This window comes from Moschus berezovskii, chromosome 1, assembly GCF_049115385.1.
Source record: "Moschus berezovskii isolate FMDL1 chromosome 1, NW_MosBer_1.0, whole genome shotgun sequence".
NCBI lineage: Eukaryota > Metazoa > Chordata > Mammalia > Artiodactyla > Moschidae > Moschus > Moschus berezovskii.
Genome location: NC_142460.1, coordinates 103,711,866 through 103,739,291, shown reverse-complemented (window position 1 = coordinate 103,739,291; position 27,426 = coordinate 103,711,866). Strand labels below are relative to the sequence as shown.

The 27,426-nt window shown below is 40.0% G+C and overlaps 1 protein-coding gene across 6 annotated transcripts in view; it reads left to right on the top strand.

The window, feature by feature from the left end:
* Positions 1 to 27,426, top strand: part of MAP3K13 (mitogen-activated protein kinase kinase kinase 13) — a 177,307-nt gene that overhangs the window by 90,965 nt on the left and 58,916 nt on the right. Inside the window, exon 1 of one of the 6 annotated variants that reach the window (XM_088838451.1) lies at positions 13,971 to 14,072. The exons of the other annotated variants lie outside the window; for them this stretch is intronic. The gene's annotated coding sequence lies outside the window, so the exon portion shown is untranslated. Of the gene's footprint in view, positions 1 to 13,970; positions 14,073 to 27,426 lie in introns of those variants that run through there. 6 annotated transcript variants of the gene reach the window in all.

Below are 27,426 nucleotides of genomic sequence, written 5' to 3'. Positions count from 1 at the left end.
GGGCCATTATGAGACTCAAAGGAGATTTAAATAGATGGAATTACTTGGAAATTCACCTCAACATATAAGTGTAAGATAACTTAGTGGTGGTGGTTATTATTTGCCACTCTTTTATTATTCATCCCTAAGAACGTGGGTCAGGGATTTCCCTGGCAATCCAGTGGTTAAGAATCCACCTTACGATGCAAGGGACCTGGGTTCAGTCCCTGGTCGGAGAACTAAGATCCCACATGCTGAGGAGCAACTAAGCCCACGTGCCATAACTAGAGACCCCACAGGACCCAACGAAGATTCCACTCGCTGCAACTAAGACCTGAGGCAGTCAGATTAATCAATTAACTTTTTTTAAACGTTAAAAACAACAACAACAACAACAGAAGGTGGACCGGTGGAGCACACCAGTGTAGGAAGTGTCTGTCTGCCCCCGAACAAAGGAAAGCCCTTTCTGATCCTCCTCCCTTCCTCCCTTAGTCTTTCTGACTGGCAGTGAGAAGATTTTATGTGACGAAACCCTGTATGCTCACTTTGGAGTGACTGAAGGCATTTAGACCTTTTCATTGCTAGATGTTGTGTTTCCAGAGTTATTTATACCACCTAGCAACCTGGCCCAAGACAAACAGTACCTATTAGCTGCACAGTGACTTGCTATACCTGTCATTGCTCTGTTAATATAACAGCAAACATTTACGATACCCAGAAGATGGTGTTCCCCTCCCCCTCCTTTCCTGTTGAAGTAATTTCTTTCTCTGGTTGTCTTATGGTCTCTAGAACTAATTTGTAAAATGACAGACTCTTCTAATTGAAAGACATAAGAGAGGTCATTTGGTTCATTCCTGTACCAAAGCAGGGATATTATAATTTCTCTGATACATTCAGCATTTCCAGTGATGGGAAGAGCAAATCAGTTTTGAGATAAGGCTTCTCCATTGTTGGATTGTTCTGAGTCCTTATATTCACAGAATACTTTTTCAGTTGCTCAAAGGGACCTTAGAGACCATTCTAGGCCAATTTCTTCAGTTTGCAGATAAGGAAATTGAGGCCTAGAGAGGCTAGGTGACTTGCCCACGGCCAGACAACTAATTTAAGACACAGCTGGGACTCCTGACTCCTGGTAACTTCTTTCCGAATCATTAAACTGCAAAATTACTGAAGTCATAAGTGCTGAATCGCATTAAATGCTATTATGCAGTGTATAAATGCTTTAGACAGAGCATATTTTAGCATAGCAAAGGTTTATATTCTACTATAGAGAAACTTATTTTGATTTTGGTGGAGAAAATCTAAATCTTTTCTTAAAGCTTCATGAGAAATTCCCTGCTTTAAATAGGACTTTTTTTTCTTTTTTTTGCTTTCCTTTTTAGAGGAGGGAAAACGAAGTCATCAGTCTGGTTCTTATATCTAAGAAGTCATGTGACCAAAAAGACACAAAAACACATTTTTCTGCCTGACATGAGGGCTGTGGCGTGGACTGGAGCCAGGGGCTTTTTTATATTCCTGTCAGGCTTTGGTCCCAGGCCTGTCAGTGGCAACGTGGATGAGATGGGAGTAGAGCCTGCCCATATGCCAGGGGACTTTGAAAGGTTGCCTGGCCTCTCCCTGCCTTCTGGAAGGACTGCACTTAAAGGGAATCTACAACCTTTTGTTCTATGAAAATGTATGCCTTATGTGGGAGAAGGGGGTGGTAGTGAAAAGAAAGACTGAACACCGATAGGCTATGATGGGAGAAGCTGATAGATTCCGAGAGGGTTTTGAAGTACAAGGTGGACAGACTGGAAGACAAGGACCTTTGGAAATGGTGTGATGTAAAGCCTTGACCAGCAGCGCTATCTATTCCAAAAAATAACCAGCCGCCTTAGAAAGAGGACCTGGCAGCAGCCTTGGGCCTGTGATCCCATGGGCTAGTCTTAATCTCTTTCCAGGTGTGGATTCAAAAATGTTTCTTTAAGGCTTTTCAGATACATCAGTGAGAAGATATCTTTCCAGTTTTCAAACTTTTGGTCTCATATCCTTATAAAGATAGATTACCAGACTCTTGTTCCTCAGAAGCAGATTAATTTATTATCTTCCAGTAATTTATACCTCTATTATAGGCGTGTATCATGGCCTTCTTTCATTTGTGTTTATGGCTATCTCCCCTATCAGACATGAGTTCTGAACAGAAGAGACCGTCTTATCATGAAATATGAAAGGCAAGCCAAAAGATAAAGAGGATGCCCTCTTTATACCTTTATATCCACATGTGGCTCCTAAGAAGCACAGTACAGCGCCCAGCATGCACGTGGCACTCAGGAAAATTTTGTAGAATTGCAGCAGTAACTTCCTTATATTGTGCAGTCATCGTTTCTGTTTCTTCCAGATTATGCAGAATCAGAATCATTTTCTCTGGGCGCCTAAGTTTTCCAGGTCAATGCAAAGTATACTGTGATATTCATGAAAATAGTAGCTTCTCTAAAAAGCCTTGAAACAGTGTTGCCCACATTCAGTTCAGTTCAGTTCAGTCGCTCAGTCGTGTCCGACTCTTTGCAACCCTATGAATCACAGCACGCCAGGCCTCCCTGTCCATCACCAACTCCCGGAGTTCACTCAAACTCATGTCCATCGAGTCGGTGATGCCATCCAGCCATCTCATTCTCTGTCGTCCCCTTCTCCTCCCGCCCCCAATCCTTCCCAGCATCAGAGTCTTTTCCAGTGAGTCAACTCGTCGCATGAGGTGGCCAAAGTATTGGAGTTTCAGCTTTAGCATCAGTCCTTCCAATGAACACCCAGGACTGATCTCCTTTAGAATGTACTGGGTGGATCTCCTTGCAGTCCAAGGGACTCTCAAGAGTCTTCTCCAGCACCACAGTTCAAAAGCATCAATTCTCGGCGATCAGCTTTCTTTCACAGTCCAACTCTCACATCCATACATGACCACTGGAAAAACCATAGCCTTGACTGGCAGCCCTAATTTTTGATGATGATTAAAATTCAGAAGTCGTATTCTATTCAGATGACTTAGAGTTTAAATAAATGAATGAAACAATAAAGGTATAAATAGCTAATGAGGAAATGGATTTAGCTGTAAATGAAACAAGTAGCTTGTTATCTGTGTTCACTGTTACATCCTTTAGCCACCACTGATTTCTTGAGGAGGTCTCAAAAGTGGCTCATGGAAGACAGAGGGTTTTGAAGAACGGAACATGCTTAGGTTGAGAGAAGGACAGGAGGAGATTATTCATGTGTGTATGGGTGTGTGGTGTGGGGGAAGGTAAGGAGCTAGGCGGTAGATTCAAGAGGCACATGAAAGAGACAGACTACAATGATAAAATAACCCTGGAGAAAGTGCTAATACTCATCAAAGGGCTGAGGATAAAGCTGAGTCCATGAACTTTATAACTCTCCTGAGCTGACTATAATAATTATATGAAACTTTTCTATCATATTTGTCTCTCCAACAATATTTGTAGCCCTTTGTCCCAGTTTCAGTTTAGCCACTTCCTTATTTCTTTTCCAACTGCCTTGCCCAGTAGAGTCTGTAAAATATAAACCCTAGCTTGTTCCTTCCTCACTGCAAGTTCCTGACTGGCACTTTTCTACCTGATCAGTGACAGAGTCTAGTCTGCCCCACGGGAAAACCCTTTCCCCATCACATCCAGCAGTCACTGTATCCTATCAATTCTTTCTTCTAAATATCTCTCAGATGCTTTTCATCCTTTCTACAGCAGCTTTATCCCATCCTCCGTCCTTCCACCTTCCACCCTTAAACCGAATCATCTTTCAACTCTAATCGTGTCAATTCCCTTCACTTCTCCTACTTCTTTGCCCATAGGGGGAAAACAAATTCTCTAATCTATTTTTTCCAGCCCTCTCTTCTACATCTCTCATCACTTCCCACCAACCTGGCTGACATTTCCCCCTCTCCCCAAATAATAGCCCGATTTCTTTCATGCCTCCATACCTGTATGCATGCCTGTTCCTCTGACTCACACACCTCTTCTTTATTCTTCCTGGACAGCAGTCTTCCCTTCTTTGTATTTCAAAAATTTGTATCCATCTCCTTCAGAGAGCTTCTCATATTACGTATTAATCATTTATTCCTATGTTTCTCCTCTGTTAAACTGTTAAGTTCCTCCAGAGCAGGAATCTAGTGTGTAGTTCATTTTATTAAAAAAATTTTTTTTTTCTTTCATTTATTTATTTATTTTTATTTTTGGCTGTACTGGGTCTTTGTTGCTGCTCAGGCTTTGTCTCTAGTTGAAGAGTTCGGGGTGGGGGACCTACTCTCTAGCTGCCAGGCATGGGCTTCTCATTGCAGTGACTTCGCTTGTGGAGCATGGGGCTCTAGGCACGTGGGCTTGGTTGGCAGTTGTGGCGCTCAGTCTCATTTGCAGGTGGGATCTTCCCAGACCAGGGATAGAACCCTTGTCTCCTACACTGGCAGACAGATTCTTTACCACTGAACCACCAGGGAAGCCCCCAGTTCATCTTTGTGTTGTCCTTACTGCTTAACACAGACCCAGCACCTGGAGTGATTAAAGCATTTGTTGACTCAGTGAAGGAGCTGAGTAGGAAATATCGAGGTGACCCCTTCCTAACAGATATGGGAGTTTGGGGGTTTAGTTTTGTGATTTTGGTTCAAATCTAATGAGTGCCTTTCTAAGATCCCTGTGGTGAGAACTGGTGTGAGAATATCTGTAGAAGTCCTTGAATATCTTAGAAGATGTGACAGGTCTAAGCTTTAGGTGTTCAAGCTCCTTACCAAAAAACCCAGTGGCTTTAGCACTTGTAACTTGAATCCAGTAAGAATGAGCTGAGGAGCCCTTTAAGGCTTAATGTAAAGCCTCAGAAAGTATCTTAACTGTACATTTTTCTTTCGACTCGTAATTTTCTGATTATTTTTATAAACTTGACTTTCTGCACTGTTTTTCTTATCAGGATCATTCCTGTCTTCCGTCTTCTTTTCACCTGCTTATATCATCTTTGAAATGATTGGGAGGAAATTGTCCAAAGCAGCTAAGCCCTTAGTTTGCAGTACGCAGCAGAAGAGACTCCTCAGCCACCAGGGCGCCAGGCTTGGGGGCTGAGCGAGTCTATACAGGCACATGCTTGCACAGTCCCGAAGCTACTTCTTGCTGGGTTAGTATTTCAGTTTTCATTCTGTGGTAAATAGTGTCACCTTTTTCTTTTGGAGACATATTTGTGAGTTCATTAAAAACAGATGAAGCAGCTCTGAACTCCCGCTTGTTCTCTCTCACTTGAGGACATTTTCCCCCTGAGCTTCTTGGATCCTAAATTCCCCCTCTAATTGCCAGTGTTTAAAGTGTGAGAAATTTCTGTATAATTTTCTTATTTTGGAAATTTGGTTTTGGGGTGGGGGTGTCTAAGGGTTGCCTTTGGAAATCTGACCGTACTGTACCCTTCCGCTGTAGCCCTTGTCTGGGCTGCAAGCCGCCCTGACCCTCAGCCCCTTGTCTGGATGGCCGTGCTGATAGATAGCTTCTCCTAGGGGAGCTTCACAGATCAGCCCTCTGTCCATTACCATGCAGCAGGCTTATAATTTATAGCCCCAGATGGTGATTCACAACCCCACTGCTCCCCACTTACTTCAGTAAAGCAGAAGAGGTATTAACTATTAAATTGCTTCCCTCTTTTTTTTAAAATAATTGATCCTGTTTACAAAGGGTTTTATATTAAAAAGTTATTAAAAATATTGCAAAAAGTACAATTTCATCAGAATGGGAAAAACATTGTGCATTATAATAAACAAATCACCACAGGGTCAGGTTTATTTTTCTTGGCCCACCTCCATGTGGAAATGAGGTTTTGAGGCACAATTCTGACCAGAATTTTCTCCTTCCTGGTTGATTCTTAAAGCTTATGGGTTTATAAAGCCTCACGTGAAAACTCAGAATGTTCTCATTCCAGGTTCTTGCCAAAAAATAGAACCTGTAATTCTTAGCTGTTCAGTGTTTTGGAAAGTTTGTGATCAGGGGCAGATTTCCTGAAGGAGTTGTAGGCCATCCCTTTCTCCATTAAATCAAGATTTCAGCTGTTTCCTTGGAATCTCTTACTGTAAGTACTGCTTTTCTGGAATTCTTTGGATTCTTACCTTGAATGGAGAGGTGCTCTAAAAATTGTCTAAGAAATGCTGCTGCAGTTACTTTGAATATGTTGTTGAGACAGTTTTATTGTTTTGTACAAATCTGTGGAAGAAAAATGTCCACAGGTCTTCGTTGTGTAATACCTGCTTATCCTAAACAATTGGTGTGTTTTTCTTTTGTAAACAATTGTGTCTCTCTCCTTGTTTTGATCCACAGAAAGCTCTGGTCCAAATTTGTGAACCATCTTTACAGCCGTTACTATACAAATCATTTTTGCCTACTTGTTTTCACCTTGGCGGGGTTTTCTTTTTGACATTTTATTACCGTTTTTCCTTCACCTGTTTACCTATTGTCCTGCATGCATTTTTGTCAAATAGTCCTTTTTAGAACAAAGTCCATGTGTCTGTTTCCTAATACGTTTGTTTGTTTAAGTCTACTTAAGAAGTCAAGCTTACTATATTATCTCAAATGATATTGTAATATATTATCACTTTTTATAATATCGCCATAATATTATCACTTTTGAATTTTAAGATGTAGCTGTATATTTTTTTGAACTCTTACACTGTTTAACAGCTCCACAGTGTGTGAACCATGGACAGCATTTATTAGACAGGTTGTAGAGGCCAGATGATGCCTGAAAGTCTTACTGTGTAATTTAATCCTCGGTGCTGTGTTGTTTGGCTTCACTAGACTCTGATTGTGCATATGTAATTATATGCACATGTGCAAAAAGCCCAGCCCTGATAGGAAAGAGAGGGAGGAACATCATTAGCAGAGATTAGATTTGTCTCTCCAGCTGGGCAATGTGCCTCTGAATTCCAAGGGCTTTCCCCAGTGTAAATTATTAGACTGACTCAGCTGCTGTTCAATTCCCCTCTGGCCGAACTGCTTTTGCTAATGCTGTTAAGCTGTGGCTCAGGAGGCAGCATGTCCTGAGGTACTAAATAGATGTTCTGCATGTAAAAAGAAAGACCTTCTTCCTTCTCATATGTACCGGATGGAGGTATATGGTCTCCCCAAATCAAAGATAAAAAGGCAAAAAGGGAGAAAAAGATAAACCATGTTCCAAACTTCAGCTCCATATACAGAGCTTTGGAATTTCTTAGTAGACTGAAATAATTCCAATTTAGCTAAAGCAAATAGGAATAATCTAATCCAAAGAGTTTATCTTACTTTAGGTCTGCTGCAATTCTAAAATTGGTGAAGTCTAAACAAATTAACCCCACTCAGACAGTACTGAACCAAATTCAGGTTCAGAGCCACAGAAGGGTCTTGTCTGAAGCTCTGTGAAAACATGCACGGAGCACAAGGCTCAGCATAATATACATGTCAACCTGTTGAGTAGAATTCACAGCTACAGTAAATGATCTGTTTTGGTTTTTCCTATTGACAGCTAAGTCTATGTGTATTGTACAAATGCAATTAAAAAAATGCTATCTTCTCTGATTTTTATTGCCTAAGATAACTGATTTATTGATTATAGATAAACCTAATGGTCTGAACTGTGGTGCTGGAGAAGACTCTTGAGAGTCCCTTGGACTGCAAGGAGATCCACCCAGTCCATTCTAAAGGAGATCAATCCTGGGTGTTCATTGGAAGGACTGATGCTAAAGCTGAAACTCCAATACTTTGGCCACCTCATGCGATGAGTTGACTCACTGGAAAAGACTCTGATGCTGGGAAGGATTGGGGGAGGGAGAAGAAGGGGACAACAGAGAATGAGATGGCTGGATGGCATCACCAACTCGATGGACATGAGTTTGAGTGAACTCCGGGAGTTGGTGATGGACAGGGAGGCCTGGCGTGCTGTGATTCATGGGGTCGCAAAGAGTCGGACACGACTGAGCGACTGAACTGAACTGAACTGAATGGTCAGTTTATCCATTGAATATCAGGGAGAATAAGCAAAATGCACAGATAGTATGGGAGCTGTAATTAAGTGATTGTTTTAAATCTTTTTTTTAAAAGTCATTAACAATGTTTTCTTTCCAGCCCTGTTGACAAGTAGCAAAATTGTCTGACCTGGGTGATTTTTGCCCCTTCCTCCTTTTGTTTTTTCTTTGGGGGAGGTGTTAATACACTGAGGAATAGGAGTAAAATTAAAAAAAAAAAACAAGGAAATCAGATAGCAACAGGATCATCCACTGATTAATTTTCAGTACTTAAAGTGCCCAGCACCATACGCATGCAGTCAACCACATCATCAGTATTAGCAGCAGCAGTGGCAGCTACACTTAATACTCTGAGTAAATAGTAGCCTAAACAATACATCAATTCAGTGCTAGATGTGGTTGAGAAGTTACTACCTCACCTCCTTTATGGTAGAAGACTTTATGAAGAAGGTAAATTTTCAGCATAAAAGATTATGAAGAGAAAGCCTGAGTTTTCAGTGAGCAGAACAGCATTATAAAACTGGGTGAAGAAGTTAGCACATCCATGAGAAGAGCTCTATTATAGTCACCATTGCTAGGGAAGGCGGAGAGGAAAGCAGATTGGTGGGGATAGGATAAATTCTGGGGGGTAAATTGGTGCTGAAAGTTCACACTTGAATATGAGAGCTGTTATACACATATCAGGCTGTGGAAACTAATTGGATTATCATATTGGATTATCATTAAAAGTTAGAATTGGCAGTCAGGCCAGCTTCATGGGGCACTTGGCCTGGGTCCCTGCTTTTGGTTTTATGCTCTACTGTCTCTATCTTGAAATTCTTACTAGTTCTTGAACAGAAGGTCTTACGTTTTCATTTTGCACTAGCTCTGAAAATTTTGTAGCTGGTTTTATTATAAATAGCAATGTATGAAATTATCATAAGCCCTTAGATGATGTTCTCAGTACATTTCAGTATGTTGATTTCCTGTGGTATGCCCCTTTTTGCTAAGAGGCGCATGTTTATTTCTTCCTATCTACTGTCAGATTTCTAGAAGTGGCTCTGAAAAATGTGTTTGTGCCAGTGAATGACTTAAGGAAAAGTCTGCCTCAATTTTATGCCCCCAAAGAATGTTCTTTTGCTAATAAGATATATACACATTATTTAATGTGATAGCATGATTTCAAAAGCTATATATTTTTCTCATTTGAATTCTCATGGTTTTTGCATGGGAAGTTTTCTTATCATTGACAAGTAATGAGTAATTTTTTAAGAAGCCAAATTATTCTGATGAGAGAAAAGAGACTTGTTAGTCCAGCATTCAAAACCTTTCATGGTTTGACACCACCCTATAGTTACAGCTCTATTAAAATAAAAGCAAAAACATGACTTTGCTGACAAAGTTCCTTATAATCAAAGCTATGGTTTTTCCAGTAGTCATGTACCCATGTGAGAGTTGGACCATGAAGAAGTCTGAGTGATGAAGAATTGATGCTTTTGAACTGTTGCTGGAGAAGACTCTTGAGAGTCCCTTGGACTACAAGAAGATAAAAACTGTCAATCCTAAAGGAAATCAACCCTGAGTTTTCATTGGAAGGACTGTTGCTAAAGCTCCAATACTTTGGCCACCTGATGTGAAGAGCTGACTCATTGGAAAAGACCCTGATGCTGGGAAAGATTAAAGGCAAAAGGAGGAGAGGGCAGAGGATAAGATGGTTAGATAGCATCACCAACTCACTGGACATGAATTTGAGCCGACTCCAGGAGATAATGGAGGACAGAGGAGCCTGGCGTGTTACAGTCTGTGGGGTTGTGAAGAATCAGACACAACTTAGTGACTGAACAACAGCGTTGTTAAAGCTGTGCTGATTACTACCCTTCACGCACCTTTTACTCCAACTACTCCAAACTGCTTAGTATTCCTGGAAAATGTCATTTATATTCTTACCTTCCATTATTTTCTTTATGAAATTCTCGTTGATAAGGCTGTGTGCCTTCTTCCAAGTAGCACTTCGACCTCCCTCATCCCCCACCCTTTTCCCACCTATGACTCTTGCTCTTCTTTCAGGATTGCACTTCGTTGGATGAGTGTCTCTTCCTCTGTGATGCTTTCCTCTGATTTTCTCCATCAGAGTTAGCTATTGCACCCACTGTTGTGTCGTGGCTCATACTGCTCTTAAACCCTTTCTAAATTCTGCCTCACTTTGTAGTACTTGTTTATTTGCCTATCTGATACATTAGGTTGTATATTCCTTGAAGGCAGGACTTTATAAATTGTCTCTATTCCATCATCCATGGCATGGTAACACAGTGTCTGGCACATGCTAAGTGTATGTTTCCTGAGTGAGTGTCTTAATCTTTACCAGCTGCTGTAACAAAATACTACAGACTGGGTGCCTTTTAACAACAGAATTTTATTTCTTAAAATTCGGGAGTCTGGGAATCTGAGATCAGGTGCCAGCATGGTTGGGTGAGGGGCTCTCTTCTGGGTGGCAGACTTCTCATTTTATTCTCACATGGTAGAAGGGGCGAAGGAGCTCTCTGGAGCCTCTATTTTAAGGGCACTGATCTCATTCATGAGGACTCCAACTTCATGACCTGAGCACCTCCCACAGACTCCACTTCCTAATAGCATCACATTTGGGGGTTAGGATTTCAGCATATGAATTTTAGGGGGGACATATTTAGACCATAGCAGTGAGTTAGTTGGAAGGATAACTCTAGTTCCTTTACAATATTATCTTGTATGTTTAAAGCACTTGGTTGTAATTCCCTAAAGTGAAATAATCCATTGATCTTGTTAGAAATAGTTTCTACTTTAAGAATCATTTGTGAGAAGAAAGAAATAATAAAAACAGGGCCGTCATTGGGAATTTAGCCCCTTACAACTATATGATGTAGCTACCCTAGGTGGAACAGTAGTGAGAGTCCAATAGTGGAAAAGTTAAAAGAGACTAGAGGGCCCCACAGTAGTCAGGAAAAGTTACCTAAAACATTTTGAAGTCAGAAAAACAGGAAGCCTAGAGTACCACTTGACTCTCAGTTTAGCCATCCCTAGCCTGCAATTTAGTTTTCAACTTTTCTTTTTGTAGCACTTTCCCTTAATTAAATTATACTGCCATGTCGAGAAAAGACTTTAAATAAAGCCAGTAAAATGGCAGGCCTATTTAGGAGTATGCTAAATACATTTTTTAAAGCCCAAATAAAGCAGTGATCATATTTATTTTAATTGAAACATGTACAAAAGAATAAAGACAATCTGTTTGAGCTGATGTAGGATGATTTTTCAGGATATATTCTTTTTATTTTATTTCGTATTTCTGTACAGTTGATTTACAGCATTGTGTTAGTTTCAGGTGTGATTCAGTTTTATATTTTTTTCAGAAACTTTTCCATTATAGACTATTATAAGGTATTGAGTATAGTTCCCTGTGCTATATAGTAAATCCTTATTATTTATCTATTTTATATATATTGGTATGTATCTGTTAATCCCATACTCCTAATTTATCCTTCCTCTCCCCAAATACATTTTTATTCTACCCTTTGACTCTCAGACCAAATCCTAGCAATTGTGAAATTTGAGTCTTTTCTCTTGATTCTGCCTAGGTTTTAAGTAAGGAGAGAGAGAAAAAGAGAATAAGTCAGAATCAGAACCTGAACCTACTGGGGTTAAAAAATAATCAGACTCTTCTTTGAGTTTCCCTGTGACCACAGCCGATCATACCTTTAGTTTTGTACCATGGGATGAAACATCTCGGCTAACAGAATGTATCTTTAATCCAAAAACCTGGATTGTCCAAGGCGTTGTGAATGGGTTAATTTCCAAGGTACTGATATAGTTGGTGGACCATCCTCACCCTACTGTCATTTCAATGATTATGAGAAGAAGGCTATTTTGTTCACTAGGCAAAAGGACTGATTCCTCATAGGTGTTTATTTTCATATTTTAAATTTTGGTGCTCAATTTATTTCAGTCTAGTGAGGTTGAATTGATGCCCCCTTGCAAAATCCATTCTTGCTAAAGAAACTGCTTGTTTTTTTGGACAAATTCTGTGGAAAAATTCTTCAAATGAAAGTCAAACTATAGAGTGGGGTGGGATCTTCCCTGAGAAGATGTGAGGTGTATTCCCACAAAATTTTTATCCAGTAAAATAATGTTTAAAAATTAATATTGATCATATGCCTAGAAAGGAAAGAAAATCAAAAAAGGACAATAGAAACCCTAAAGATTTAATGAGAAGGGCACTTTGATTTGCCTCAGTAAGTGAGGGAAAGGGTGCATGAGTTTATTATGTGTTTGTGAACCCCTTTAGGATATAACTAACGTCTCCTTCCTCAACCATTTTCTGCCACCTGACCCTAGATCTTTACCTCTGCCTTCAATCAGCACTGATTCTGGGGCTTTGGAAAACTCTAGGAATGCTTTTAGATTCTAGGAAGACATCTAACTTTGACTGTGTTTAACTCTTAGCTTATTTAATTCTATGGACTGATGCTTATTAACTTCCGTTTGGGAACACTCAGAGGTACCTCTATCTTAAAGGTTGTTAAAGGATTCTGAATATAAAATTAATCCTAACATATGCATAAATGGAAAATTGTAACTCTAAAGCCATGTGATTGCATTTCAACAAAGCTTGCCACATCTTACACAACTAGTTGGACTTTGTCTTTGTCCAAGGCCTTATAGCAAGTGTCAGGAAAAGTATCAGTGTCCTTAAAACACTGATAGTCGCCAAGGAGCCTGTTGGAGGGTTATTGATGTGTTCTGGTGATTCTGCCGTTATTTAGGACAGCTTGGATCTTTGCCTTTAGGAATGCTTTTTGCAGATCTCAGTACTGGAATTAAGGGGAAGAAAAGCCCAACTATGTCCCGTCTCCCCCATCCCTTCCCTGTTAGCCATTTTTCTGTTTTCTTTATGGTTATGTCTTTTCTATAAATGGATTTCATATAAATGGACTCAAATACAACTTTTAGAAACACATGATTGAAAATACACTGTTGTAATGAGTTACTGTTATCATTTCTAAAGGGAAGCAATTAAATATGTCTTTAAGTTCCATCCTGTAATATTAATCTTTCTATTGAGGTACTACATACTGACTGTTTACTATCACAAGTAGTTTGTCATTCTGCATTTATTTTTCTTTCCATTAGAACTGCCTTGTACGTTTATTATTTTAACACTTAGAGTAAATATTTAATATTTATTGATATCCTTCCTTGTCATCCCCATCTTGGACAGATGGGACTTACCAAGGATCCTTTAGAAGTTTGCAAATTTTAGCTATATGTTGGGGGTAGAAATGGAAACTACACCAATGAATAATTAAATGATGGATTTGGATTACTCTCTAGCACGACATTAAATTCACATTCCAAAACAGTGACGTGAGACAGGTGAAAAATAATTGATATTTGCCAATTTCAATTTTATATTCCTGGTAAAGCTCAAAATGTCCTATTACATATTTTCTAGAGTATCATCTTGATTGAATCATTACTTTAAAGAATTAAAACTCGACACTTTTTTACCAGTTCGTTTACTAGGTCATCAGAAATTTGCTTTTAGAAATTTTATTTTCAATTGATATAACTGAAATCAATGTCAATCACTCTTGGTAAATGCAATATCACAAATAATTTTTAATTTTGAAAATCATTAGAAAAATTCAGTTCTTGCTAGGACTATTAAGAATATGGTGGGCTGCAACAATACTGAGATACACTTCCGAAAAATTATTTATTATATCTAAAAGCTGATGATTCTGTGGTACAACTTTTTCTAAGAAGATTTAGCTTTTCATACAAATTGCTTTTGTATCACTCTGAGTTTAATTAAAATGTAAATTGATGCAATTGTCATTTTCATGTTTCCTCTGATATCTCTGTAACATATCGATCACACAGGAAACTATAAGTGGCTTCACGATTTGTGTATAATTCAATATGTCTGTCTATATATTTTATCACTATCTTCGACTACCATAAAACCTTAAAATTATCTTTCTTATTCAGTTCAGTTCAGTCGCTCAGTCGTGTCCGACTCTCCGCGACCCCATGAATTACAGCACGCCAGGCCTCCCTGGCCATCACCAACTCCCGGAGTACATAGGTACTTTATATAAAACTTCATATGAAAATAATGTTCTTCTTTGTCAATGTGAAATCTGAATTTAATTCCATTTCTAATCTTGTGGATATCTTCTTTGCAATGTTATAAGAGCTCTCAAAATTTTAGTACTTTAAAATTTCACCTAAAATTCTTCAAAGAATTCTAATAAATCCCTGTTAGGCTTTAAAAAAATAAAATAAAGCTCAGGACTGTTTCTGTGAGCAAAAACAATAATAAGGAGAAATTAAATTTCATATCTCAGTTGGTAAAGAATCCGCCTGCAATGCAGGAGACCCTGGTTCAATTCCTGGGTCGGGAAGATCCCCTGGAGAAGGGACAGGCTACCCACTCCAGTATTCTTGGGCTTCCCCTGTGGCTCAGCTGGTAAAGAATCCACTTGCAATGCAGGAGACCTGGGTTCGATCCCTGGGTTGGGAAGATCCCCTATAGAAGGGAAAGGCTAACCACTCCAGTATTCTGGCCGGAGAATTCCATGGACTGTATAGTCCATGAGGTCACAAAGAGTTGGGCACAGCTGAGTGACTTTCACTTTCAAATATCTAAAGGAATAAGATCTTTCACTAGTATGGTTTTAATTACTTCGCTATTAAAATTGAACATTGGATCCAGAGTCTGGAGTTCCTTGCTTCCTCTGGAATCTTTATCCTGGTTATCTGTACAGTCTTCTCTTGAGAAGTGATGAGAGTTGTTGGTGATTCAGTAGAAAATTCTGATCCTGTTCAGCCTTCCCTCCATTAGCCCTCCTCTAGTTTTCTGCCTTCACCTACAGTAGTCCTGTGATTAGGAACTTTAAGGAATGGTAATTATGAGAATAATAGCAATAATAGCAATCTCAGTTTTAAAATTCTTAACAAATGACCGTTTAAACTATTTAAGTATTTGAAAATGAATCATTTGTATCTTCTGAAGATTTTAGACAAATGACTATGGTCCTTTGAAAAATTGTTTTTAAATAATCTCTTTAATTTGATCCTGACGAACCATGATTAGAATGAGCTGCACCTAAATCATTTCATTCACAGGCATTACTAAAATTTGGTAGCACACATGTTATTTTAAAGGAGATAATGGAATTCTCTGTATTTAGCAAATTCCCATGTACAAAAGGAAACTGTAATCTTTATTAATTCTCACAACAAACAAATCTGTTAATATGAATAAATCATATGGAGAACTGCTGTCCAACTGAACATTCTGTGGTGATGGAAATGTTCTATTTTGTACTATCGAATATGGTTATAATTAGTCACATGTGGCTACCAACCACTTGAATTAATGTACCTGAGGAGTGGAATTTTTTATTTCATTTAATTTTAATTAATTGTACATTAAATAGCCTCATATGCCTAGAAGCTACTGTTTGGATGGTGCAAGTATAGAAATTTAATATTAAAATAGAATGGAGGAAATTCTATAGAGAGTGGACATATGTTAGAATTTTCCACTTGCCTTTACTTGTTGCTAGAAATGTTTACCTTTTATCATAAATGTAGAACTTAACCTCGAGGTAAGATGTGAGTCTAATCCATGTTTTTTAGGCCTTTCTTAATTAAATAGAGGCCCATTATAATATTGACAGTAGAGTGTTGCGACTAAACAAGCATGGGTTTGGACTCAGCTCAGACTTAGACTCAGGCTCTGAAATTGGAATAGAACTGGGTTCAACTACTGTCTTTACCACTTAGGAGCTGTTGGTGAGTTCTTTAAGCCCTCAGTGTCCCAATTGCTTTGTCAGCTATAGGAGTGATAATAGTACCTTTCACAAGGGTTGATGTGAGGATTAGAGAAGTTAATATAGGAAAAGTGTTTTGAGCAGTGTTTGACAGTAATCTCAGTGTCATGGTCCAGGCACGAGTTGGAAAAGAATTTCCAGACATGAGACAGAATGAGAGGGAAATAAAGTTTATTAGAGTGGAAGATGCTGTTAGAACAGTGTGCCAGCTCAAGGGAGAACCGATGTTGAACAGAGGTCCTTAGTCCTCTTTTATACCCAGGGTACAAGGAGTGGGATAGGGGTCTTGCAGGTCATTTGCTGATTGCGTGAGGCACGTATGCTGGATGGGGGAAGAGTAAGGCAAATACCTTCTCCCTGTGTGGGATAGGAGGAGAGACAGGTTATACCGCTCAGGAGGACCTGAAATCCGCTAATAGTTATAACATGGGAGAGGAAAGGACAATAAGGGTCTGGTTTTTCTATTCCTGCATTCCAAGACCCTCCTTGGTTTTATCTGCTCTTTTGTCCTTGGGTCACCACACTCAGTAAATATTAGCTGTTGTTATTAACACATTGTTTATCAAGTTACTCAGCGTGTGTATGTGTGCCTGTGAAGTTCTCTCCTCCAAAAAGTAAACTGCATCATCTTATATCAGGTCCTATACTAGGTGTAAGGCTAGATCGGGAGCAAATGAAGAGGGACAAGGTGCAGAGATAAATAATACTTGGATTCTACCCCCACCAAATTTACAAACTAATTAGGATGAATTATTTCTGTTTAAAAATAGAAGTCATCACCCACTGACTGCTGCCTCCAATTCTAACAATCTATAATTCTACCATCCCTAAACAAGACCTAAAAAAGCAATGCAAAGATGGCAAAAGGACCTCTGACAACTTCTTGCCTGCCAGTTACAAGCAAGACTTGCCCAGAAACCATTTGTAGGATCTACAGCCTTACTGGAAATTACATATACATCATTGGAAGTCTTACTGAAGCTCTTCAATAACTCTATTATACTAAGCTGGCAATGAATGATTTCATTTCATGTTATGTAGTATAAGCATGGGACCACCAGAGAAATCCCTGTTAAATATGTTTTTATTCTCAGCATCAAATTAATAACTTGTGCTCCTTGTACTTTCTCCTAGTTCAGTTCAGTTCGGTCGCTCAGTCGTGTCTGACTCTTTGCGACCCCATGAATCACAGCACGCCAGGCCTCCCTGTCCATCACCAACTCCCGGAGTTCACTCAAACTCATGTCCATCGAGTCGGTGATGCCATCCAGCCATCTCATTCTCTGTCGTCCCCTTCTCCTCCTGCCCCCAATCCCTCCCAGCATCAGAGACTTTTCCAGTGAGTCAACTCATCGCATGAGGTGGCCAAAGTATTGGAGTTTCAGCTTTAGCATCAGTCCTTCCAATGAACACCCAGGACTGATCCCCTTTAGGATGGACTGGTTGGATCTCCTTACAGTCCAAGGGACTCTGAAGAGTCTTCTCCAACACCACAGTTCAAAAGCATCAATTATTTGGCAATCAACTTTCTTCACAGTCCAACTCTCACATCCATACATGACCACTGGAAAAACCATAGCCTTGACTAGACGGACCTTTGTTGGCAAAGTAATGTCTCTGCTTGTTAATCTTTCAATATCTATAATTGTTAAAATTACATCCAAAAGATTTTCTTTTTGCAAACTAGACAAAGCACGGAGAATTTTGAGAGTGGGTCAAAGTGGTCTTCGGACCCGGTGTCTATAAATAGTGATGTCAAGTCATACAGGCTGGGCCATTGCATATTTCTGGGCTAAGCTGCTCTATTTATATTCTTGGAAATGAATGATTCTTTTCATAAAAAAATAGCCATCCTTTGGGATAACTTTAAGTTTCTCATTTTCTATGATTATCCCTGGAATGACCAAGAACAAAACTGTTATAAAAGATATATGCTCATTTGATCTTTAACCATGTGGTCCATATAGTCAAAGCTATGGTTTTTCCAGTAGTCATATACTGATGTGAGAGTTGGACCATAAAGAAGGCTGAATGCCAAAGAATTGATGCTTTTGAACTGTGGTGCTAGAGAAGACTCTTGAGAGTCCCTTGGACAGCAAGGAGATCAAACCAGTCAATCCTAAAGGAAACCAACCTTGAATATTCTTTGGAAGGACTGATGCTAAAGTTGAAGCTCCAATACTTTGGCCACCTGGTGCAAAGACTCAATTGAAAACACCCTGATGCTGGGAAAGAATGAAGGCAAAAGGAGAAGAGGACGACAGAGGATGAGATGGTTGGATGGCATCACTGATTCAATGGGTATGAGTTTGAGCAAACTCCCGGAGATAGAGAAGGACAGGGAAGCCTAGTGTGCTGCAGTTCATGGGGTTGCAAAGAGTCAGACACAACTTAGTGACTGAAAACAACATTATTAATAATATATTCTCTTATTTTATAATAATGTTTATTAATTTTACATAAAGCAAGTATTATTTCATTTAGCCCTCATTACTACCCTGTGAGGTCGGCACTCTTATTATCCAAGTTTTTGACTGCAGAAACTGAGACATACAAAGCTAAGGAACTTCCCCATGGACAGAGTCAGTATTCAAACCAGACAGGTTGAATCTAGAGCATACATTTTACTACAATATTGTTTATCACTTAAGGATTATTTTTTATTATTTTTCTACGTGCAAGGAGATCCAACCAGTCCATTCTAAAGGAGATCAATCCTGGATGTTCATTGGAGGGACTGATGCTAAAGCTGAAACTGCAATACTTTGGCCACCTCATGCGACGAGTTGACTCACTGGAAAAGACCCTGATGCTGGGAAAGGTTGGGGGCGGGAGGAGAAGGGGACGACAGAGAAGGAGATGGCTGGATGGCATCACTGACTCTGTGGACATGAGTTTGAGTGTACTCCGGGAGTTGGTGATGGACAGGGAGGCCTGGCGTGCTGTGATTCATAGGGTCGCGGAGAGTCGGACACGACTGAGCGACTGAACTGAACGTTTGTGGGAAGTTGTTACTGTACAAAGTTCTCTAGGCCTAGAGCCATAAAAAACTTTTTTAGATTTTGCCCTAGGGAATGGGGCCTTCATGAAGAAAGTAAAGGCAAGCTGCCTGCAGATAGTAACATTTCCAGGAAGATGGGTGAAACAAGAGTAGAATTAGGCATTCCCTAAAAGAGAGAATGTCTTCATATGTACAAAATATGACATAGAAGCATGTCGATCGCTAGAGAAGAAAATTCTATAATCTCCCTTGGGAACACAGTTCAACATGGTTCTCCTATGTTGTAATTGCTGTTCTGTTTAAAACATAAGCAGTCTTTCCCTAGAGATATTTTCTTGAATCAATAAAATTATCTCTGAATTTAATATAGTAATGTTAAAATAATGGGAGTTACGTACTTTTTTTCCCAAATATTAGAACTACATAGTATTAATATTCTCCCAATTATTATAGCTATGTAGAACCTTCTTATTTTCCTTCAACCTAATTAAAACCTGGAGTGTAAAAAAAGAGCTGCTGTAATTAAAGACAAAGGAAACTAAATATGAAAAAAAAATTGCATATATTTGGGATTTTCCTCTTCTGTTTTCCAGCTTACTTTTGCCGTTTTAACCTGGTATCTGTTTTTGGGTTCTTTGTGCTTTCATTTTTAATTTCAAATGGATGTGCTTCAATTTCTATGTAAATTGAGATATCCCTTCCTTATCCCCCTTTTGTCATTTTTTCACTTAAGAAAGGTTTCTTGTCTTCCTTTTGTCCTTCTTTTCATGTGCCTTGATCTCACATATGTATTGAGCATATTGACATATATCTTTTCTTTCTAGTTTTTCTATTAAAGGTTTGAATCACTAAGAAGTCTTGAGGATTCACTGTGTGCTGGATAAATGTATTATATATGCATTATCTCATATAACCATCTAATACATTCTGTGAGATGAATTCTGTTGTTATCACCACTTAAAACGAAATTTGAGGCTTAGAGAGTGAGGTCAAGTTAATGATTAATATTTGAATCCAGGTCTGTCTTCCTCCGGTGCTTTCCCTCTTAACCCTTCACAATATTGTTCTCTATATGATAAAGTACATTAAAAGTTCTGAATTGGTTGATTGGGAGAATATTAATGCTATGAGAATATTAATGCAATGAGGAAACAAAAGTTGATGACTCCTATTTTGTTTTTACCTTTTCTACTGGTAAGAATCATATCAAGCTGGAAAAAGCAGAATAATCTAGATAAGAAAACTGAAACTTAAGACAGATGAAGAGACAAAGGCATATCTAATTAAATGTTGATGATTTCCAAGTTCTAAGGTCAGATGGCTTACACACTAATGCACTAAAACTCTTGCATTTAGGATCACAAAGACAACCTTCCATAAGGAATTATCATTAGAAATTGTGAGCAAGATAGTCAAGGACAAGTAGAATATAGAGGGACTTCTCTGGCGGTCCAGTGATTAAAACATCACCCTTCCATTGCAGAGGGCATGGGTTCGAGCCCTCGTCAGGGAACTAGGAACCCAGAAGTTGTGTGCGTGGCTTGGCCAATAAATAAACAGAAAACATTAAAAAAAGCAAAGATTTGGGTTGAAAATTTCTGAATAAACAATTGATTCTTGCTAAGACTAGAAATTTAGGAAAACATAGAAAAAATTTAAAAACAGCAGTGAAAACTACTGTTAATCTTTTAAACCTGTTTTCCTACTTTCTTGAAATGCTTATATAATTATTTTTATATTCATTAGTATTAAATATTTAAGGGCATATGTATCTGTATCTTATTTTTAAGATATTTTAAGTGGGTTTATTTTGTTTTAATTTTCTTCTTCATATGGCAAGTCAGATTTAAGTCAGAAAATGTTGATTCTATTCTGGAATAGTAACAGTTCAGTTCAGTCGCTCAATCGTGTCCGACTCTTTGCAACCCCATGAATCACAGCACGCCAGGCCTCCCTGTCCATCACCAACTCCCAGAGTTCACTCAAACTTATATCCATTGAGTCGGTGATGCCATCCAGCCATCTCATTCTCTGTTGTCCCCTTCTCCTCCTGCCCCCAATCCCTCCCAGCATCAGAGTCTTTTCCAGTGAGTCAACTCTTCGCATGAGGTGGCCAAAGTATTGGAGCTTTAGCATCAGTCCTTCCAATGAACACCCAGGATTGATCTCCTTTAGAATGGACTGGTTGGATCTCCTTGCAGTCCAAGGGACTCTCAAGAGTCTTCTCCAGCACCACAGTTCAAAAGCATCCATTCTTTGGCGATCCGCTTTCTTCACAGTCCAACTCTCACATCCATACATGACCACTGGAAAAACCATAGCCTTGACTAGAGGGACCTTTGTTGGCAAAGTAATGTCTCTGCTTTTTAATATACTATCTAGGTTGGTCATAACTTTCCTTCCAAGGAGTAAGCGTCTTTTAATTTCATGGCTGCAGTCAGCATCTGCAGTGATTTTGGAGCCCAAAAAAATAAAGTCTGACACTGTTTCCACTGTTTCCCCATCTATTTCCCATGAAGTGATGGGACCGGATGCCATGATCTTAGTTTTCTGAATGTTGAGCTTTAAGCCAACTTTTTCACTCTCCTCTTTCACTTTCATCAAGAGGCCTTTGAGTTCCTTTTCACATTCTGCCATAAGGGTGATGTCATCTGCATATCTGAGGTTATTGATATTTCTCCCGGCAATCTTGATTCCAGCTTTTGCTTCTTCCAGCCCACCATTCCTCATGATGTACTCTGCAGATGTTAAATAAGCAGGGTGACGATATACAACTTAGTATATATTATTTATCATAGATTTATGGAGGTTGTAGAGAAATCTTTCCTTTGATCAAGAAATTTGTTTAGCCTTTGATTTTAGGTATATTTGAAGCCTCAGAAGTTGCTGGTTTTTTTAATTAAGATTATAGTTTGTAACCATGTAATAAAGCATCTTTTTTTAAAAAAATTATTTATTTATTTATTTATTCATTTTTGCCTATACTGAATCTTTGTTGCTGCTTGGGCTTTTCTCTAGTTGTGACGAGCCAGGGCTACTCTCTAGCTGTGGTGTGCAGACTTTTTGCTGTGGTAGCTTCTCTTGTTGCAGAGCACAAGTTGGAGGGCTTCAGTAGTTGCAGCTCCCAGGCTCTAGAGCACAGGCTCAAGAGTTGTAGCACACAGGCTTAGTTGCTCTGTGACATGTGGGATCCTCCTGGATCAGGGATCGAACCTCTGTCACCTGCATTGGCAAGCGGATTCTTTATCACTGAACCATCAGGGAAGCCTTATAATGAAGCATGTTTATTCATTTTAAAACTTAAATTATAAGCTTGCTGCTGCTGCTATGTCGCTCCAGTCGTGACCGACTCTGTGCAACCCCATAGACGGCAGCCCACCAGGCTCCCCGTCCCTGGGATTCTCCAGGCAAGAACACTGGAGTGGGTAGCCATTTCCTTCTCCAATGCATGAAAGTGAAAAGTGAAAGTGAAGTCGCTTAGTCGTGTCCGACTTTTCGCAACCCCATGGACTGCAGCCCACCAGGCTCCTCCATCCATGGGATTTTCCAGGCAAGAGTACTTGAGTGGGGTACCATCAGCTTCTCCACATTATAAGCTTATTTTAATTTTAATCATGGTTGTGTTTTAATCATGGTTGTGAAAGGGAAAGTTGCTCAATTGTGTCTGACTGTTTGCGACCCCATGGACTATGCAGTCCATGGAATTCTCCAGGCCAGAATACTGGAGTGGGTAGCCTTTCCCTTCTCCAAGGGATCTTCCTAACCCAGGGAATCAAATTCAGGTCTCCCACATTGCAGGTGGATTCTTTACCAGCTGAGCCACAAGGGAAGCCCAAGAATACTGGAGTGGGTAGCCTATCCCTTCTCCAGCGGCTCTTTCAACCCAGAAATTGAACCAGGGTCTCCTGAATTGCAGGCAGATTCTTTACCAACTGAGCTATCAGGGAAGGCCATATTCATTAAGTAATCTGTCAACATGGAGGTTGCCTTTTTGTAACTTTTACTTCTTGCTGACTCCAGCATTGTTTAATATTATTAAACATTCATAATCTTAACCAAAAATATAGGTGTATGATACACACTGAATCAGTATTTTTGAATGCATGATTATTGGGTGAAATGTTATAAAGAAAATGGGACAAGGTAGGTCAGTGGATTTGGTCAATGTGAGGTTATTATTGTCCTTTCAAATAGGGATTTCAATAGACGGCTCACAGTTAAGAGAGCAAGTTAGGGGTGAAGACACAATTGTAGGTCAATCTTCTGATCTGATTTTTAGATAATCATATATTTAAAATTTTGCAGTTATGTTAGAAAAAGCAACCTAATTTTTTTTAAGTTCAAATCAAGATCTCCATGATAAACATCTGTCCCAGAAAGATTTTTTTTAGTTATTACTATGAGTAAGTAACTTAATCCCAGTTTTTAGATGGGAATGATTGCCTTAATAGCATAAACTTCACTTATGCTCTAAATACTGCTATGTGAATTTTTGAAAAGTAACCAGAAAGTTGGGATAGTAGTATTGTGTTCATTTTAAGGCAAAACAATGCCAACTGAAGAGAAGACAGCTTGGGAAGAGCTCGATCAAAAAGTCTTAGCAATCATGCCTACTTTCAAATTTTATTCGATTTTAGTCAGTTCATTGAATTCAGTTGAATTTTATTCACTTGTGGGGCTAAATTTTCCAAAATCTTTGATTTGCTCATATTTATGCTATAAAGCTCAAAACCTGATCTATTATAAAATTATCCTCTTTAGCAACATGGAGAAAATTGTATCATATAATAAAAACACAAGAATTCAAGGACCATTTGGCCACCTGACCTCTTCCTTTCCTCTTTTTCTTGGTGCCAAATTCATCTTGGCATGAAGTCAAGGTAATTTCCAGAAACTGGCAGTGCCCTGGCAAATGCACAGCTGTCCCTGTCGCCAACCCTTGCCTACTAATTTTTACACAAACCACTTCCTCCTTTTGAGGCTGAGAAGCTCACAGGGCAAGGAAGTGTGCCTGAAGGGCAGAGAGGGAGGAGCTCCTTTGTACTCCTGCAGATTCAGGAGCCCTTATATAAGGGCAGAGGCAGCACCACCTCCCCCTACAGCCTTGCCCATAGATCTTTGTACTGATAAGGGCACAGGCTGACCTTGCCCTCCTGCACCTCTGCTCTTCCTTATCTTTTTCCATTTGACTCTCAGTGTTTAAAATTCTTGCCTCGTTTCGTGGCTATCCCCTTCTAATAAATTCTAGCTTCGACTTCTCATGAACTAAAAGATCCAGTCAGTTCTCAAGAGAGTACACGAGTCCAGTCTAGACAGAGAGAGAGGAACTGAGAGGGCAAAGAGAGAGGCAGAGATGGTGGAGCTGCTTCTGCTCCCTTAGGTTCCACTTACCAGCTCCTTCACTGTGCAGTGGCAGTGTGTGGGTGTACATACAAACACAGGTAAAATTTAGATATTTTTATCCTCCTGCACTCTTACATGTAGAGTCAGCTCTGATCGTATTTGAATATAGTCATGGTGATGATTTCTTTCCTTTTGTTCTGTGCTCCTCCGTTTCTCTGCCTTTGTTGGTTTCGATTGTACTTGATTTCTTGGTGAGCAGAGGAAAGCCTCTCTGACTGCACATCTTTATACACATCTTGAGGTTTCCATCGCCTCTGAAGGCAGCTCCCAGAGCAGCTGGATCACCAAAAGCTGGATGCCCTTCACTGCTCTGTTGACACATGCAGGGTCACCCCTCTAAATGGATGTTTGTGCTTTTTTGGATGTAGCTCTAGTGCATCTAGAATAACATTGCATTGTCATCTGTTTTGTCATCATCGATCATGCTGTCATGACTATTTGTCTGAATAAATAACCAGACTAGGGGAAGACCATAGGATAAGGAAAGAGGACTTATTCCAGCTCTGCCACTAATTAGTTCTATTGAGCAAGTTAGCAGTCTCTCTGGGATTTTATTTTGTATGTGAGACAGGTAGGTTGAACTATATTCCTTGAAGGTCCTATTATTCTTGACCTCCTAAATATCAAACTGAATGTCATGACCATGCTAGAGTTCTCTTCTTTAGACTCATTCCCAGTGCCTATGTGAGCAGATCCACTTCATGTGCACTACTAACCTCTTGGAAATCAGAAGAGATGGGAGTTCTCTGGTGGTCTAGTGGTTGGGATTTGGCATTTCCAATGCTGTGGCCCAGGTTCAGTCCTGGTTGGGGAATTGAGATCCCACAAGGTGCAAGGTGTGGCCGGAAAAAAAAAAAAGAAGAAATGAGAAGAGGTTACAATTCAAAACAAACTCATGTCTTTCTAACTTTTTGTATATGAGCTAATTTCAGTGTGATGTCATCAAGGAGAAGAAACTCAGAATAGAAGTGGACAAAATGGAAATTTACCAAGAGTTAACATAAAATCCTGCAATTGAGTTCAAAGAACACTTTCCACAAATAGGTGTTTGGCTGAAATTCACATATACATTTGGGTATTTGCATTATCAACTGATGTAAGCCAACAGTATAATGCATGCCCTGTGCTGTAAAGGATAACCATGAATCCCAATGGCGAAGACAGATTGGAAGGAACTGCTCAGGCAGTGGCCAGGTCAGATAGCATGAAGTCAGAGATCCTGAAAGATATCAAGCAGAGCAAGGTCAGAGAGGCCAAAGGCAAGAGACAGCTGAAGGTCATAGCAGAAGATCAGCCAGAAAGCAAAATGAAGGGATCAGTATTGTCAGAGCCTAGAGGTGAACACAAAAGGAAGGAAATGTTGAGGATGGGGCTAGGGGTCAACTCAGCAAACAGCTGTTTCTATAATGAAGGGCTCTAGCTTTTCTTTTGGAGAAGGCAATGGCAACCCACTCCAGTACTATTGCCTGGAAAATCCCATGGCCGGAGCCTGGTGGGCTGCAGTCCATGGGGTCGCAAAGAGTCAGACACGACTGAGCGACTTCACTTTCACTTTTCACTTTCATGCATTGGAGAAGGAAATAGCTACCCACTCCAGTGTTCTTGCCTGGAGAATCCCAGGGACGGGGGAGCCTGGTGGGCTGCCGTCTATGGGGTCGCACAGAGTCGGACACGACTGAAGTGACTTAGCAGCAGCAGCAGCAGCTTCTCTTTTTCTTTCTTTCTTTTCCCCAACCTTATATTCCCAGGTAGCTTCCCAGACCTTAAATTTCTCCATGCCCTGGAATTTGTCTCTTAACTTTGGAGAAGGCAATGGCAACCCACTCCAGTACTCTTGCCTGGAAAATCCCACGGACGGAGGAGCCTGGTAGGCTACAGTCCATGGGATCGCACAGAGTTGGACACGACTGATACGACTTAGCAGCAGCAGCAGCAGCAACCTAACTTTGTCCTGTTAAAGTTCTCTCTCTGATTTCTTTAAAGGGAAGAATTATCTGTATTGTTTCATGAGCTTTCAGAGCCCACATGTGAAAGAGTTACTTGCATTAAACACCACTGTCCAACATCAGCTGGCTTTTTCATTATTTCTGGCTGACCAGCTCTCCCACACATGCCCTGGTCGCTTTTTCTCTGCATTTGCTCACATTCTTATTCTTTCTTAACTTCCTTTCCTCTCAGTGTCAAACACATCTTCCTTACCTTCTCATATCCCCATTCTTATTCCCTATAGATCAGAATGTGGCGTGAATGTCATGGGGGTGAGAGGGGGCAGGAGGTAATTCCCTCGGTGTAATTATTAACTCCTTAAGTAGCATTAGTCGCTTAGCTGTGTCCAACTCTTTGTGATTCCATGAGCTATATACAGCCCACCAGGCTCCTCTATCTGTGGAATTCTCCAGGCAAGAATACTCTAGTGCGTAGCCATTCCTTTCTCCAGGGGATCTTCCCAACACAAGGATCAAACCCAGGTCTTCTGCATTGCAAGCAGATTCTTTACCATCTGAGCCACCAGGAAAGCCATCTTACCAGGTGGTGCTAGTGGTAAAGAACCTGCCTGCCAATGCTGGGGGCTTAAGAGACATGGGTTTGGTCCCTGGGTCAGAAGATCCCCTGGAGGAGGGCATGACAACCCCACTCCAGTGTTCTTGCCTGGAGACTCCCATGGACAGAGGAGCCTTGGAGTCTACAGTCCATGGAGTTGCAAAGAGTCAGATATGACAGAAGCAACTTAGCACACATGCATGACTCAGTAGGATTTAAGTTAACTGTGTTGGGGCTTCCCTGGTGGTTCAGATGGTAAAATATTTGCCTGCAGTGCAGGAGACCCAGATTCAGTCCTTGGGTTGGGAAGATCCCCTGAAGAAGGGAATGGCAACCCACTTCAGTATTCTTGCCTGGAGAATTCCATGGACAGAAGAGCCTGGTGAGCTACAGTCCACGGGGTCACAAAGAGTCAGACACAACTGAGTGACTAACGCTTTGAACTTTTGAACTTAAGTAGTGTATAAGCTTTGAAAGAAAGAAGCTATGTTTTACAGAGACCACATGGTACAGTAGAGGTCAGGGTCACAGGAAATAGCATTTTTTAACCTGTAAAGTACTCTAACAGAATGAAGGGTTATCATAACAGGTGCCTTGTTATAAAGAGTTCAAGGAAATTTGAGAATCTGAATTCTTAGTTAGATTGTCATTCTTGC